The 16567-nt window shown below is 48.2% G+C and overlaps 1 protein-coding gene across 4 annotated transcripts in view; it reads left to right on the top strand.

Moving 5' to 3' along the window:
• The window catches only part of UMPS (uridine monophosphate synthetase), a 35206-nt gene extending 26255 nt beyond the window's left edge, over positions 1-8951 (top strand). For 2 of the 4 annotated variants that reach the window (XR_013527580.1, XR_013527582.1), the window contains 2 exons: positions 6438-6675; positions 7433-8951. The gene's annotated coding sequence lies outside the window, so the exon portion shown is untranslated. Of the gene's footprint in view, positions 1-6437; positions 7003-7432 lie in introns of those variants that run through there. The other 2 variants (XR_013527579.1, XR_013527581.1) reach the window with 1 other exon arrangement.
• The last annotated feature ends 7616 nt before the right edge of the window (positions 8952-16567 follow it).

Raw genomic sequence — 16567 nt, 5'->3', positions numbered from 1 at the left:
CAGTTTGCCAGTGTGTGTCTTTTGATTGGGGTATGTGGGCCATTTATATTTAATGTTAATATTGTTATGTGTGAATTTGATCCTGCCATTTTGTTACTGGCTGGTTATTTTGCCCGTTAGTTGACGCAGTTTCTTCATTGTGTCATTGATCTTTACCATTTGGTACGTTTTTGCAGTGGCTAGTGCTGGTTGTTCCTTTGCATGTTTAGTACTTCCTTCAGGAGCTCATGTAAGGCAGGTCTTGTAGCAACAAAATCTCTCAGCAATTGCTTGTTCATAAAGGATTTTATTTCTCCTTCACTTAGGAAGCTTAGTTTGGCCAGATATGAAAATTCTGGTTTGAAAGTTCTTTTCTTTAACGCCGACTCCCTTCTGGCTTGTAGGGTTTCTGCTGAGAGATCTGCTGTGAGTCTGATGGTCTTTCCTTGTGGGTGACTCGACCTTTCTCTCTGGCTGCCCTTAGCATTTTTTCCTTCATTTCAACCCTGGTGAATCTGACGATTTTGTGCCTGGGGTTGCGCTTCTTGAGTAGTATCTTTGTGGTGTTCTCTGTATTTCCTGGATTTGAATGTTGGCCTGCCTTGTTAGGTTGGGGAAGTTCTCCTGGATAATATCCTAGAGAGTGTTTTCCAACTTGGATTTATTCTCCCTGTCACATTCAGGTACGCTGACCAAGGGTAGATTAGGTCTTTTTATATAATCCCATAGTTCTTGGAGGCTTTGTTCATTTCCTTTTTTTCTCTAGTCTTGCCTTCTCATTTTATTTCATTGAGTTGATCTTCAGTCTCTGATATCCTTTCTTCTGCTTGATCAATTTGGCCATTGAAACTTGTGTATGCCTCATGAAGTTCTCATGCTGTGTTTTTCAGCTCCATCAAGTCGTTTATGTTCTTCTCTAAGCTGGTTATTCTAGTCTAGTTAGCATTTCATCTAAACTTTTTTCAATGATGTTTTTAGTTTCTTTGAATTGGGTTAGAACATGTTCCTTTAGCTCAGAGAAGTTTGTTATTACCCACCTTCTGTCAGTTCATCAAACTCATTGTCCATCCTGTTTTATTTCCTTGATGGTGAGGAGTTGTGATCCCTTGGAGGAGGAGAAGCGTTCTGGTGTTTGATGGTTTCATCCTTTCTGTACTGTTTTCTTTCTATCTTCATGGATTTATCTAGCTTTGATCACAGAGGGCTGCTTGAGGAGGATACTGTCCCTGTGTGCCTGCGGAGGTGCCACTGGGCTGCCACTCAGTTCAGCTCCTGTGTATTTTTTTGGTCTCTCTTGTTCACACAGGAAGATTAGACCTGCCTCTGCAATGGCAGCTGCCCTTCCCCTCACTGAGCTCCATCATTTTGGGTTGAGCTGGAACGGATGTGCTGGCTGTGAAACTCTCAAGCAAGAGGGCTTCAGTTTGCCTGGGCTTTGTGGGGGTAGGACCCGCCTAGCCATATCACCTGACTCCCTGCTTTCATCTCCCCTTCTTTCTGGGGGGTGAGTAGCTCTGTCCTGCAGGCTCTCTCAGCATTAGCCAATACATCTACTTAGGTCTGTGCCGACAACCTGCAGCACTGGCCAAAGTTGCTGCTTAGCTCTGTGCAGGTACCTCATGGGCACTTTTCAGCCCAGTGAAGATCTGGTCTGTGGGTTGCAGAGAGCTTAGGTGAAGTGCAGTATCTGAACCCAAATGCAATGGGAGAGAGCCCCCGAGCCTCTGGTTAGATGCACTTCCTGGGTAGAACAGTGCCCCTCCCTGCCTCGGTTTGCCCTCTTTGTGTTATACCCGCTGTCCAACCAGTCCCATTGAAATGAACCTGGTACCTCGTTAGGAAATGTGGACATCACTTGCCTTCTGAGTCTCTCTTGCTGGGAACTGTACTCCAGAGCTGTTTCTATTCGGCCATCTCAGCAGAGGTCCTTTTTTCCTTTTTTCTTTTTTGAGATGAGATCTCTGTCTGTTGCCTAGGATGGAGTGCTGTGGTGAGATCACGGCTCATTGCAGCCTTGACCTCCCACGTGACCCTCCTACCTCACCCTCCAGAGTAGCCAGGACTATAGGCATGCACCCACGACCATCTAAACTTATTATTTGTATACATGAGGTCTTGCTGTGTTGCCCAGGCTGGTCTCAACTCCTGGGCTCAAGCAATCCTGCCTCAGTCTCTCAAGGTGCTGAGATTACAGGTGTGAGCCACTGTGCCCAGCCTGTTAATCTTTTAATTGCAGTAACACAAAAATTTTAGGGCACCAAGAGGCTAAAGTCAACACAGCTTTTCTTGTGTCCTGTGTTCTCTGTCTAATGTGTTGCCCAAATAATATCTAAATGTTAGCCATTCTCCATCTCCAGCCTAAAAGTGACAGTCCAGGTATCCACATGGCTGGTTCCCAAAACTGCCATTGCTCACTCTCCAATGAGGGGAGGTGAGGAAGGGGAAGGTGACTGTAGCTCAGCTTCTGAGCTAATAATCTGTCTGTTATTTCGACTGGAGTTGGAGTTTGGGCTCATTTTTTCACCTAGGCAGCAATTATGGACTAGTGATAACACCAGTGATCAGCTTCCTGTGACTGACTTCACAGTCAGGAGGTATAAGTTTCCATTTGGGGATTTGCTTAAGGATCCCACATAATTGTCCCAACTGTCATTAGTAGAGGGGAGGTCAGCCTTCATTAATAATAAAGAGAAAGGCCACATTCAAGGTGGTGTTTGAGCAGGGCAGGGTGAAGGCTACCCTGGTGCTGACTGTACCAGCATACTCACATTCCTTCAAGAGATTCTGCTCTAAAGTCCAATTTAAGCTTCAGGTCCCCAGTGCTGCATCTCCAGGGAAATTGTTTCTGTGGGAGAGAGACCACCTATCAAGAAAGTGACCAGAGGGAACACGAAGGGACTTGGCCCTTGGGGCTACACTGGAGAAGCCAAAATTCATGAAGGGGAGGAGAATTTTCTGACAAAAACTTGCAAGAATCTCTTATGTGTCTTCAGTGTTGCGAGGCCTTTGGAGTGATGTGCTGAGGTCTCAGATGCTCACTTCCCTGGGTGTCACTTCCACATGTCAGTGGTTCTTCCACTTCAGCAGGCATCAAGATCACCTGGAGTCTTGTCAGAACAGGTGCCCGGTCCTACCCCTGGTGTTTCTAACTCTGGGTATCTCTGGGATGGGGCTTGAGAATTTGCATTTCCAAAAAGGTCCCAGGTGATGCTACAGTTGCCTGCACAGATACCAGACTTTAGAACCACTGCACTGGTCATTCACATTTCTGCCTCTGCAGTGAGGTGGCCTTGAGGTCTACCTCCTCCTGCTGCTGAGAATCACATGCTCTTGTCCTTCCTTTAGAAATGTGGGCTCCTGGCCGGGTGCAGTGGCTCACGCCTGTAATCCCAGCACTTTGGGAGGCTGAGGTGGGTAGACCACCTGAGGTCAAGTTCAAGATGAGCCTGGCTAACATGGTGAAACCTGTCTCTGCTAAAAATGCAATAATCAGCTGGGTGTGGTGGCACATGCCTGTAATCCCAGGAGAATCACTTGAACCCCGGAGGCAGCAGTTGCAGTGAGCCAAAATCATGCCACTGCACTCCAGCCTGAGAGAGAGAGCAAGACTATCTCCAAAAAAAAAAAAAAAAAAGTGGGCTCCTGCCATCTCCAGGATGCAGGCACTGTTCCTGTTAATGAATTCTATTTTATAGGACCCCTGTTAGGTTTCTTGAGGGAAAATGAGAGGAGGCTCTCAAAGAATCACCCAGCCCCTGCCACTTATTTAAAGTCTAGGTCCTGTGCCCCACACCATCAGAGATTCTGCTTTAGCATATTTGTGGTTTGCCCAACAGCCTGGGTGTGTGCATTTCTAACGGGTGCCTCAAGAGATGTGGCTGTTTCTTAAGAGTCAGCCCAGTACTGCAGGCCTTTTACCTAAGCAGAAGCCCAGTCTGGAGTCAAAACTTTAGAGGACAAGTTGATTCGGACAGAGAACAACTTGGGCTATATGAGCACTATTCTTCAGCATTGAAGTATTTTGGAGGCATTAGTTTACCCTTTCTTAGTCAAGGAATATTTACAGACCATGATCTCTGGGCATTGTAACTCCTGGTCTTAGTGCGGAATATAGGGACAGTCTCCATGGGGTACACAGAGTATCTGTGAGACTGATGAAGTTGAGAACACCATTCCTGGCCTCTCCAGCCACTCAGGGCATTCTGTAGAACATAAGCCCATAGATTTTGTGCGTGTGTGTGTGTGTGTGTGTGTGTTTATATACACCTCAGTACCAATGGATCTTCCTGATTCTGGAGGGACTGAGGGACAGCAGCATTCTGGTTAATGCAATGCTGGCCATAGATGCAGTCTGCAGGCCCCTGGCAACCACTGGTTTGCTGCTGCATGAGGATTCACCCCTCCAACCATACAGAACCAAGGATAGGCAAAAGAACAGCTCCAAAGGAACTCCCAACACATGAGGGAAGAAAGCAAAGAACACCTCCAACAGGTGTAAGCTCCAGGAGAGAGAGTGGGGTTTCCACTGTGTTGGGCTCAGTGCTGTGTTCTCAGCCCCTGGAACAGGGCCCAACAAGTGTTTCTGAATGGATGGATGGACCAGTGGCCCCTGATGAAAGTGAGCTGCCAGAGAAAACAGACCTCCCTCCATTTACCAAGACCAAACTGACGGAAACAAGAAGGCATAACTACAAGGTTTTGTTTGGGGAACTAAAATAAAAATTTCTGAATTTGAAAGTTTGATGGTAAAGTTATAAAGGCATGGTAATATTGAGAGTCACTCACAGGCTGGAAGGCCAAGAGGAAGAAATATATCAAAATTTGAAACAAAAATGCAAAGTAGAATTGATGGAGTAGATAAGAGGCTTAGCAGATAAAGTCATGAGTATTAGTACAAAAAGAAAAAATGGGAGTAAAGGAAATAATCATAAAAATAATTGAGGAAAATTAATTCAAAAAACTCAGGTTTGAAAAAATACTTCGAGTCTGCAGATTAAAATGGCCCACTGAGTTCCAAGAGGGAGCTACAAATAAAGACATACTCCTAGGCATATCCTGTAAAATTATTGAACTTCAAGGATAAGAACTTAAGAATGTTTTTGGTGTATCCCAGGGCTCTGGCTCCTGTCCACACTAGCGAGTGACATGCACTGAGCATGTGCCTTTCAAAGGGCTCATCCAGTGGAAGCTGGGAGAGCACAGGTAGTACTGGCCGCTAGAAATGGAATCTGCCTGTCAGCAACTGAAGGGGTGACTATATCTAGAATTTGAGGAAAGTGAAGTCAGAAGCCTCATAGAGTTCATCTAACCCCATCATCCCATTTCACAGATGACCTTGAGGCCAATTGAGAAATGATTTGCACAAGGTTTAAGAACTCATTCCAGACAGAGCAGGGACTAGAATCTCCATCTCCTGACTTAGTTTGGTATTTTTGTTGTTAATTCTTTTTACCTCCTTTCTATAAGAGTAGATATATTTAATTTTTTGCCCCTTTATTCTTTTGGAAGACAATATTCTGAGTAAAGAACAAAATCACAACAGCTAATTGTGTTGGCCACACAAACACTTGCCCAGCCCCAAATTCTACACCATCCTAATGAAATACTACAGAGTAAGAACAGCATCTTCCACTGCAATTCAAAGCAAGGAAGCTGCGAATGACAGAAGTTTAACTGGTGGTTACACTTTATACCTTCATCATCAATTACATTTTTATACTAAGTTAACTTGGTCATGAGAGCTGATTTTCCACCTCTCCAGTTTGAACTTCTTGGTCAGGCCAATCCACTTGCAAGTCTACACTGTTTCAGCACCTCATTGACACCCTCACAGATTTTTATGTCACCCTGGTTCTGGCACACTCCAGAAACTCCTCTCATAGAAGCAATGCTGCCGCTGCTATGCAGCTCAGTTCCCTGAGGTTCCTAGTAAGTGATGCTGGGCCTTGTGGCCCCAGCATTACTTCCTCCACTGATGCCACTCTGATGGCTTGTCTCAGTGTGTGCCTGACAGCAGAGCCCACAGCCACACCAGTTACAGCGGTTGACATCTGGGTCATCAGACCTAGCTGCCAGGGTCACAGCCGCAGGAGAGCCAACTGCAGAGGGTGCTGGTGGCTAAGCTAGCTGCTACTGCTGGCCTGGGTACAGTTATCATCCTGTACCTGGTGAGTGGGAGTCATTCAGTACCAATTCTGAGCCTGAGCACAAACTCTCATGTTTCTGCTCATCATTTGCTGGCTTCTGCCACCACATGGGGAAAACATGCCTTGGTTAGCCCATGGCCTCTGAAGAGCGACAGAAAGTAGAGTAGAGCCTACCCCAGCCCAATGCAGTAAAGCCCCAGCTTATCTGTAAGCCTGGGAGCATGATAAATGCTTAGTAGTGCATGCCATGGAGTTCCGGAGTGATTTATTACACAGTGATATCTAGCTAAATACATTTAACATATGCTGCAGCTTCTTGGATCCAGCCTGGTTACCAGGAAGACAAAAGCTGGGCTCCACCAAGAACCAGTCATCCTTCCTTCTGCCTTCCCAACCATCACCTCTGGCTGCGTCAGTGATGTCTCTCAGCAAAAGAGCTGCTTGGTCTTTTGTGACTCCTGTACTTCACAGCGGACTGAGTGTCAGTCATTGAAAATGACAATGAGTAACGCTATGGATGTGGCAACTTGGTTCCTTTGATCCTTAACAGGTCGGTTTGAATTGTGTCTTCAAAGCCAAGGCTGAATGAGGAAGGGCATTCTTTTTTGAAGAATATGACATAAAACAAACACCAAAAAGGCAGAAAAATCAGGATTGGAGTTATATTTAAAAAAATTTTTTTTAATAGAGAAGAGGTCCTACTATGTTGCCCAAGTTGGTCTTGAACTCCTTAGTTCAAGTGATCCTCCTGCCTTGGCTTCTCAAAGTGCTAGGACTTCAGGTGTGAGCCACTGCACCTGGCCAGTTTCAGTTCTTTACATTTATTTGATAGTCAACGCTGTTTTATTAAATGCGGATTTTATTTTGGATTACAGGATGTAGAATGCTGTATTTTCTTAGGTCTTAAGGCCTTTCACGCTTGTAATCTGGCCTTGTATGACTTACCCTGCAATCCCTTCGTTTTTCCCATAGCCCTTCCAAGTTCATAGTTGGCCTTTGTGCCTCAGGAAAGGAAGGCCACAATAGAAATACAAAAAGAAACAAAATAATTAGAATATTTTTTAACTTCTAAAGTTCAAGGGTTTGGCATAAGTCTGGTTTAGAAGAACATATACCTAGCCCTCTCCTTCCGACCAAGGGGGAAAGCCTTCCTCTAGGCAAGAGACAGAGGGCCCCTCAGAGTCAGGTCCTGGTGGGGGCTCTTGCATGCTGTGGCTGAATCCCAGGGTAGGTGGGAGGAAGGCAGTTGACACCCAAAATAAGGGTGGGGAAATGACAGCAGAGGAGGCCTGTGTTTTGTTTTTCAGTGCTGGGATTGGAAGCCCAGGAGACCAGTGAAAATCCAGAGACCCTTCACTCCAGCTCAGTGCAGGGCAGTGGACTCAGAGGCTATGTGTGTCTGGGGCAGAGCCTGAGGTAGCCTGAGCGTCCTGTGGCTCCAGGGTGACATCATAGAGAAGCTAAATTCTGTCTTTCTGAAAAAGGAATGGGAGTTAGCTGAGAAGCAGACCTGGTGGGCCTGGATGTCTTCATCATCATGTAAGGACATTTCAGTGGGAAATTTCAGATGGACAGTTAAACCAAGGTTCTCATGAGGACACCCACGTCTTTGGGGTTGGGGGTGGGCCCTTCTGCACAGACAGCTCCACAGCCCTGCCTCCAACCTCCTAACACTGGGTTGTCTCCCTGCACTTAGCAGCCCTGCAGGGTGAGACTTGGGGAGGATCCTGAAATGGATGATGGTATTTAATAAGACATGCTGTCCTTGTTTACCAGGAACCTAGTAATGTTATGTTTTCTGCCATCACTTGAATAGATACTTGAAGTGGAGATGATGCTGAGTTTGAAAAAAAAAAAAAAGCATAAAATTATGGGTTCTTTGCAGCCTGAATAGATGGCCTAAAAGTTCAAATTTGCCTTGTGGCATTTGCTCAAGGAAAACAAACGTAGGTCGTCTTTGACCTCCTTTCCTCCCTATCCTTTCTTCCTTCTGAGGACTAAACTCTGATTTTCTTTTATCTTGCCCAAATTCCTATCTAAGGAGTCTGGGAAGTCATACTGAGGGACTCTTCCAGGGTCAGCAAGGGGCAGAGTTTCAAAGGCAGGAGTTTCCCGGCTCCACCCCTCCATCCAGGAACATAAAGTTCTTTGTCTGGGTTTCCCATGCGTGGGCTAGGTAGGAAAATCCAGGTGGGCCCCTTTGTCCAAAAAGCCCACCTAAAGCTCTGGGAGGAGGGGGCTCTAACTCAAAAGTTGTGGACCAAGTGGCCAATCTGGTATCAGAGTCAAAGATCAATCACTCCAGAGGAAGTTTGAAAGAACTCTCTTTGGAAGAGAACATGAATTGGGAGGGAATAACTCAAGGGTTAAAATCCCACTGCTCCCTCCCTATATGGATTTTTTCTCTGGATCCCCTCCCACAGGAGGGTGGGAGCTTTGTGTCTCTTTCTCTCTCTCTGCCTAATAAATCACTTCTCCACAAAACTCTTGGGGTCCACTGTAAGGCCGGTTGCCTTGCCGGAGCTCAGACACACCCATCCCTCTCCACGACTGAAAACTACGTCACCAGAATCTGTACTCAATACACGCCCACCTCTGCACTCTGCACCAGAATCTGCACTTGGCACATAGCCTGCCGTTGGAAAACCCCACCTACCTACCAATAGCAGCTCACCCCGTCCACATCCTGTTTCTCCACAGCCAATCAAATGCCTTCATTCCCTATAAAACCCCACGCCCGAGAGAAGACGGGCGCAACCTCCCTTGCCCCTTTCCCTGGGACCATGGAACCTCGTCCGGGAGTTAAATAAATTGGCATTTAATTTTCTTGTGCTAGCCTCAGTTTCCTCATTTTAAACTGGGCAATAAACCTTACAAGACAATAACCCTTACAAGTGGTGCCAAAACCTGGGAGTTGGGTTGTAAGACCCCCTCCTGGGGGAAACTGACTCTTCCACCCAAAGCCAGACCAGGGAACTGCTCCATCGCAAGGTAAGATTTCTGTTGCCCACAGCCTCTCCCGCTGCCTGCTTGGTGGACTCCTGCTTGTAATTGCAGCTGCGTCAGGGACTCCTTCCTTTCTTGCCATGGGCCCAGGGCCCCGGCCTCGTCTCAAGGACCTGAGCATAGAGGAGACATTCCTACACTGTCTTCTCCCCATGAGGTGTTTCTCAAGGTCAGGATTCTGAGGGAGACATCCCCACCTTCCTGAACCCTCTCGTAATCTTGTGGACTCCCTGCTCATAATAGCGGCTGCATCAGGGACTCCTCGTTTCTCGCCATGGGCCCGGGGCCCCAGCCTCGTCTCAAGGACCTGAGCATAGAGAAGATGTCCCTACACTCTTGTCTTCTCCCCATGAGGGGTTTCCGGGGGTCAGGAATTTGAGGGAGACATCCCCATCTTCCTGAACCCTCTCCAGTGTTTGGTAGTGCAGTCCAGGATGCCTTCCAAACATCTCTGCAGCAGCAGCTGAGGTTTAGGTATTCAGAAGCCCTGTTTGCAGACCCAGGCCCTGCCTAACAGCAGGACCAAATCCCTGGCTTACAGTACTAAAACGTCTATCTCAAATCAGCCCTTTGGCATATAAATTCCCATTAATTAAGTAACTGTATTTTCAGTTTCTCTTCTTAATCCTGAGCAAGTGAGTGAGTGAGTTTATGTGTAGTCCCATGGCCTAACAGCTACAGGGCTTGTGTGGGCCTCAACCCACAGTTCCACGGGGACGTCATAAGGCATAACGGTGATTCACCTCAGGACTGAAAGTTCTGAGGTGACCAGGCCCGGGGGTTATACTGGTACACCTTAGCCAAGATGCCCTGAAACATCCCTCTGGGGACATGGCCAGGAAGGCATCAGACTGATCTCCCATTGGGGGGGCACCCACCCTTTGTCTGTCAATCCTATATGTGATTCTATCTCAGATAGCCCTAGCTCTGTCTCTTTTTATTTTCTTTCTCGTTATAATCATTGCAGCCTGTAGGTTCTCTCAGCCACCCCCCCACCCAGGAAAGGAGTACTTCTGCCCATGTTGGGTATAATGCCTTTCCATATTCCTTTCTTACCCCTAACTACCCCACAAGAAAGTAAACCATGGGCAATCAGAAGTCCTGCCCAGACCCTAAATCGCCATTAGGATGCCTAGTCCAAAATCTACCCGAACTGGGTCTTTCCATTAAAAAGAAAAGGCTGCTCTTCCTCTCTAATGTGGCCTGGCCACAGTATCCCCTAGACAACCAGTCTAAGTGGCCTCCAGAGGGCTCACTTGACGTTAGTGCCTGACAGACTTAGACAACTTTTGTCAAAAGAACAGTAAGTGGTCGGAGGTACCCTATGTCCAGGCCTTTTGGCATCTGTGCTCCCGACCCGCCCTCTGCTCCTCTTGTTCCTCCACTCAGCTCCTGTTAGCCAAAACACCGCCTTTGCCCTCAGCCCTGCCCAGCTCCGCACTCTCCAAAAAACCAGAAGACCTGCCCCACCCACTTTACCAACCCCCCTCCTTATGCGAGGCCTCAAGTCCCTCCTCCCTCTTCTCCTCCCCAAAGCCCTAATATGACTTCCTCTGTCAGTGCTCGAACCCACTCTCACGACTCCCCCACTCCTCTGCCCTTTGCATGAGGTAGCCGGAGCGGAAGGCATTATCTGAGTACACGTTCCCTTTTTTGTCTTTATCAGCCATTGAAAAACACCTAGGGTTATTCTCTACCAATCCTACTGCTTATACCAAAGAATTTCATTACCTTACTCAGGCGTACGACCTCACCTGCCATGACACCTATGTGATCCTGTTCTCTACTCTTACTCCAGATGAGTGGAGTAAGAGCACATTCTTACAGTGGCCCGAGCACATGCTGATCGGGTACATCACACAATCAAATGCCAGTAGACACACCGGCAGTCCCCAAGGCCAACCCTAATTGGGACTATCACACCGGTCAAGATGGCTGCTGCTGTCAAGACCAAATGCTACAGTGCCTCCTAGCAGGCATGAAAGTGCAGCTAAAAAGGTAGTTAATTATGACAAGTTAAGGGAAATAACTCAGGGTCCTGATGAAAACCCAGCTGCCTTCCTAGACTGATTAACTAATGCTATGATCTTCCATATCCAGCTGGATCCAGCTTCCTTAGCAGGGGCTATGGTCCTAGCCAACCACTTCATCTCCCAGTCAGCAGCTGATATAAGAAGGAAACTTAAAAAGCTGAGGAGGGCCTGCAAACTCCCATATGGACCTGGTGAACATGGCATTTAAAGTTTTCAATCGCCGAGAGGAAAAGGCTGAGGCCACCCACCAGGCCCATTTACAGCAAAAGGTAGGCCTCCAAACCCAAGCTCTTGTAGCAGCCCTGAGGCTGGCAACCCACCAAATATCTGGTGAAGGGGGTCCATCGAAACCCTCCCAAAATTCTTCAAAGACCCTGCCTGGGCCCTGTTTCAAATGTGGCCAGGAGGGACACTGGGCACAGCAGTGCCCCTGTCCTCATCCACCTCCTGGGCCCTGCCCAAGCTGCAGACAGACAATGGGACACTGGAAGATTGACTGCCCATCCTGGGCTGCAGGCTTACCCCCCTCTATGTGGAGGGCAGGCTGGTCCGCAGGAAGCAGTCCCTTCACCTGAACTTCTCGGCCTTCTGGACAACTGACACAGCCTGGACTCGAGGACCCCCAAGCCCAGGGTAATGCTTCAGGTAGCAGGTAAGTCCATTTCCTTTTTAGTGGATATGGGGGCTACCTATTCTGTACTGCCTTCCTACTCAGGGCCTAGCATGCCTTCCCAGGTTTCAGTCATAGGGACTGATGGAAAGCCCTCCTGTCCTAACCAGATGCATCCCTTAGCCTGTGTCCTTGAGGGACACCCCTTCTCCCACTCCTTTCTACTCATACCCTCATGCCCAGTTCCCCTTTTAGGATGAGATATTCTTTAGACTGTAGGGGCCACCCTCCAACTCACTGGCCCCCACATTCAAGCCCATCCTCCTCCCATCTCCTACTGCTACTCCTAACTGACACCACGCCCTGTCTTAACTCCTCACCTCAACCCCCCCCCCCCCCCCCGTTCCTCCTGATGTGGTTAATCCCCAAGTATGGGATACTTCCAAGCCTGTAGTGGCCAAACATCATACACCAGTTAAAATTCTTCTCAAGGATTCTACCCACTTTCCCTCACATCTCCAGTTTCCTATTTCCAAAACCCACCGCCAAGGTCTAAAGCCTATCATTACCTGACTCCTAGCCCAAGGACTCCTTATCTCCACCAATTCCCTTTGCAATACTCCTATCTTACCGGTCCAAAAGTCAACCAGCGACTACTGCCTAGTTCAAGACCTACACCTTATCAGTGAGGTGGTGGTACCCCTCCCACCCCGTGGTCCCCAACTCATACACCCTATTATCCAACATTCCCTCCACTACCTCTCATTTTACAGTTCTTGACCTCAAGGACGCCTTCTTTACTATTCCCCTTCACCCAGAGTCTTACTTCCTCTTTGCCTTCACCTGGACCAATCCTGACACCCACCTGTCACAGCAGCTCACCTGGACGGTCCTGCCCCAGGGATTTAGAGACAGCCCCCATATTTTCGGACAGTGCTTAGCAGCTGACCTTAGCTCCTGCTGCCTCCAACCCAGTCTCCTTCTCCAGTATGTGGATGACCTATTATTTCGTAGCCCCTCCCTCTCCCTGTCTCAACAGCATACTGCCACTCTCCTTAACTTTCTTGGATCCCAGGGGTACCAGGTATCTCCCTCTAAAGCACAGTTGTCAGTCACCTCAGTAGTCTACTTAGGCATTCGCCTCACCCCCAAAACTAAAAGCCTAACAACCGACCGCCAGCAGGCACTTCTTTCACTGCAGCCCCCGGAGACTGCAGACCAGATTCTCTCCTTCTTAGGATTTGTAGGATTCTTCTGTCACTGGGTACCTAACTTTGCCACTCTAGCTAAACCTCTGTATGTGGCAGCTTAGGACACACCCACGGGACCCCTCTCTCATCCCAGAGTTGTAAAACAAGCTTTCAAAACTCTACAAACTGCTCTGTCCATGGCACCTCCACTTCAACTGCCAGACCTTAACCATCCCTTCCACTTGTTTACTGACAAAAAACAGGGTGTTGCAGTTGGAGTCCTAGCCCAACCCCTAGGTCCTGTCTATCGTCCTGTAGCCTACTTATCAAAACAACTTGATCCCACAGTCAGGGGATGGCAGCCTTGCCTATGGGCCCTGGGAGCAGCAACAGAACTTACCAAGGAATCCCTAAAACTTACCTTAGGCCAGTCTATCTCAGTGTTCTCTCCTCATCGACTGACCGACCTTCTCTCTTACAAATTTCTCGCTCACCTAGGACCCTCTTGCCTACAGGAGTTTTATCTACTCTTTATTGAAAATCCTTCAGTCAGCCTTCATCCCACTTCTCCACTCAACCCAGCTACTTTGCTTCCCCTTCCATCCCATTCCCCCTCCCCAGCCCATTCCTGCCCTGAACTAATAGATGCATTTGCTAAGCCTCAGGAGGGCCTGTCTGACCTTCCACTATCTAACCCAGACCTTACCTTTTATGTAGATGGGAGTTCAATAGTGACAGCTGAGGGGCAGTGAATGCAGTAGCAACAGATTTAGCCACCCCTGAGGCATGCCGCCTCCCCGATGGAACCACATCACAAAAGGCAGAGCTCATTGCCTTAACCTGAGCTCTCATGCTAGCACAGGGAAAGTGAGAAAATATCTATACTGATTCAAAGTATGCTTTCCTTATTACCCACTGTTATTCTGCCCTCTGGAAAGAGCAGGGATTCCTTACCACAAAGGGGTCCCTCATAATCAATGCTACCCAAATCTCTAATCTCCTACAGATTCTGTCACTGCCCAAAGAAGTTACTGTCATTCACTACCGAGGGCACAAAGCCCAGCAGGATGCTGTTTCCCAGGGCAATGAAAGGGCAGATGCAGCAGCAAAATCCTTAACCAATACCAGGCCAGCCCCCATTCCAGTCATTTTCCTCACCACAGCCACGCCACCGATTTACTTGCCATCAGAGAAACAGGCCTTCATATTAAAAGGGGGGACCAAGTCTGATCAGGGCTGGATCTTCCTAGACAACAAAATCGCCCTTCCCCAGGAACAGGCCCCAAAATTCTTACTGGAATCCACCAATCCTTACATATAGGGCCCAAACCATTGCACTGCTTCCTGCAGCCCCTCTTTTTCTCACCAGGCCTATGACAGACAATTGAGCAAGTACACAAGGGATGTGTTACTTGCTCTAAGGTCTCATCTCAGGGAGGCTTAAGGCCAGTTTCCTACCCACCAAATGTGTGGCCACCTGCCAGCCCAAGACTGGCAGATTGATTTTACCCATATGCCCATGCACAAAAAAACTCCGCTACCTCCTAACCTTTGTAGATACCTTTTCTGGATGGATTGAAGCCTTTTCCACCTCCAGGGAAACCACAGATATGGTGGCCTCCCTCTTAATTCAGGAAATCATCCCTCGTTTTGTCTTAACTGCAAACATCCAGTCAGGCAATGGTCCAGCATTTACAGCTCAGGTAGTCCAGCTGGTGGTCAAGTCTCTCAACATCTCCTGGAAACTACACATCCCCTACCACTCTCAGTCATTGGGTAAAGTTGAACAAGCTCACAGCATCCTCAAAGACCATTTGGCCAAACTTAACATCAAGGTAAAACTCTCCTGGCCCACACTCCTGCCTCTTGCTCTAGGCCGAGTCCGGGCCACCCCATGGGGGTCTACGGGCCTCAGCCCCTTTGAATTGCTGTACAGCCAGCCCTTCCTGGTCTCCCATAATCTCCCAGTACAGCCACCTCCCCTAGCCTCCTACCTCCCCTATCTCTCTCTCCTCTGCCACTTACTCAGGGAGCATGCAGACCACACCCTCCCAGTTGTTCCAGGACCAGAGGACTTCCACCCTGTGAAACCTCTCCAACCGGGTGACAGTGTTCTCCTCCAAAAACTCAAACCAGGATCCTTGCAACCCAGGTGGTCAGCACCCCACATTGTTATCCTAACCACCCCCACAGCAGCCAAACTCCTAGGCCACACTCCATGTTACCATGTGTCCCACCTCAAACTGGCCCCCCAAAATAATCAGTGGAAATCTGAACCCTTGGGCCCCACTCGCCTCTGCCTCACCCATAACCCCCTATCCATCAACTCTTAACCCTTCAAATTCTCCTCTTAACAATCCTTCTGGTGTCCCCTCTTAAAGCCAACTCCTACTATGTCTGGCGGTTCTACCTTCAGGAGTCCTGGGCAGAAGGCCCCACCATTAAAACCCAAAACCTTGCCCAAGCAGATCGCCAGCCCACAGGCTGACAGCCATAAAACTTGAATTCCCAAAATCCAAGGCCAATACTATCAAAAACTCCTGGAATAACTTTGGCCTCTGCTTCCTATATGACCAAACCAAAGATTCCTGTTATTTGTGGAACAAAACCTATGGTGGATGCCCATACGCTTCCTGTGTTATACACAGAACCTTCAGAACAGACATCAAAAGCAAGTAAAATGCTTTTCCTCAGTGACCAAGGTGAAGTGTCCCTTATCCACGATCCCTGGGATGCCCGCTGGGAAAAGGGTACTGCAGGTAGAATATACACCAGGTTTACAGACAGCCACCCCAGCGGTACGTGGTTAATATTTCAGTCCTATACCCGCATTGTGCTGGTGGAAATAGACCAACTTAACTCATTAAGCAACAGTATCCTGCAGAATGAGGCCACCTTAACTAACCAACTCAAGCCCTCGAGCAACACTCCCCAAACTTTCTTTTGGTTAATGCTAGTGTTGAGCTTAACTGAAGCAAAACACTTCACTAATTGCTTTTTATGTGCCTCCCTTAACAAACCCCCCTTAGCTTCAGTTCCCCTCTGGACTGGGTTCAACCTGTCACAATCACCCATGGGGCCTGACACCACCTTAACGGGTATCCCCTTATTCAAAGTACATTCTCAAAATCTCTCTTTGCTATGGGACAGCCAGCAGCCCCAGCCTCAGTTGCAACACCACGGTAGAAGTAAAATCCTTTCCTTATGCACCCCCAGGAGGCTACTTTTGGTGTAATGGAACCCTAACCAAAGTTATTGATGCCTTCCTCCCCTTCCCCTGTGGGCCCGTCACACTAGTCCCGCAGTTAGAAGTGTACGGACAAGCCAAGTTCCTATCCCTCATCACACCATCCGCTAATCACCGGAGCAAATGAGCAGTCTTCCTCCCGATAGTAGTTCGCCTCTCTTTAGCATCTTCTCTAGCAGCAGCTGGAATAGGGAGCGGCACCATGGGCTACAGCATCACTTCAGCCGCTCGACTGGAAGACAAGCTCCTTGTGGCTATCGAAGCATCAGCCACCTCTTTAGCCTCCCTCGAGCGACAAATCATATCGCTGGCTCAGGTAACTCTCCGGAACTGATGGGCCCTAGACCTACTAATGG

This window comes from Callithrix jacchus, chromosome 15 (assembly GCF_049354715.1).
Source record: "Callithrix jacchus isolate 240 chromosome 15, calJac240_pri, whole genome shotgun sequence".
NCBI lineage: Eukaryota > Metazoa > Chordata > Mammalia > Primates > Cebidae > Callithrix > Callithrix jacchus.
Note: the sequence above shows the minus strand (reverse complement) of the source record. Positions and strands in the feature narration are given on the sequence as shown.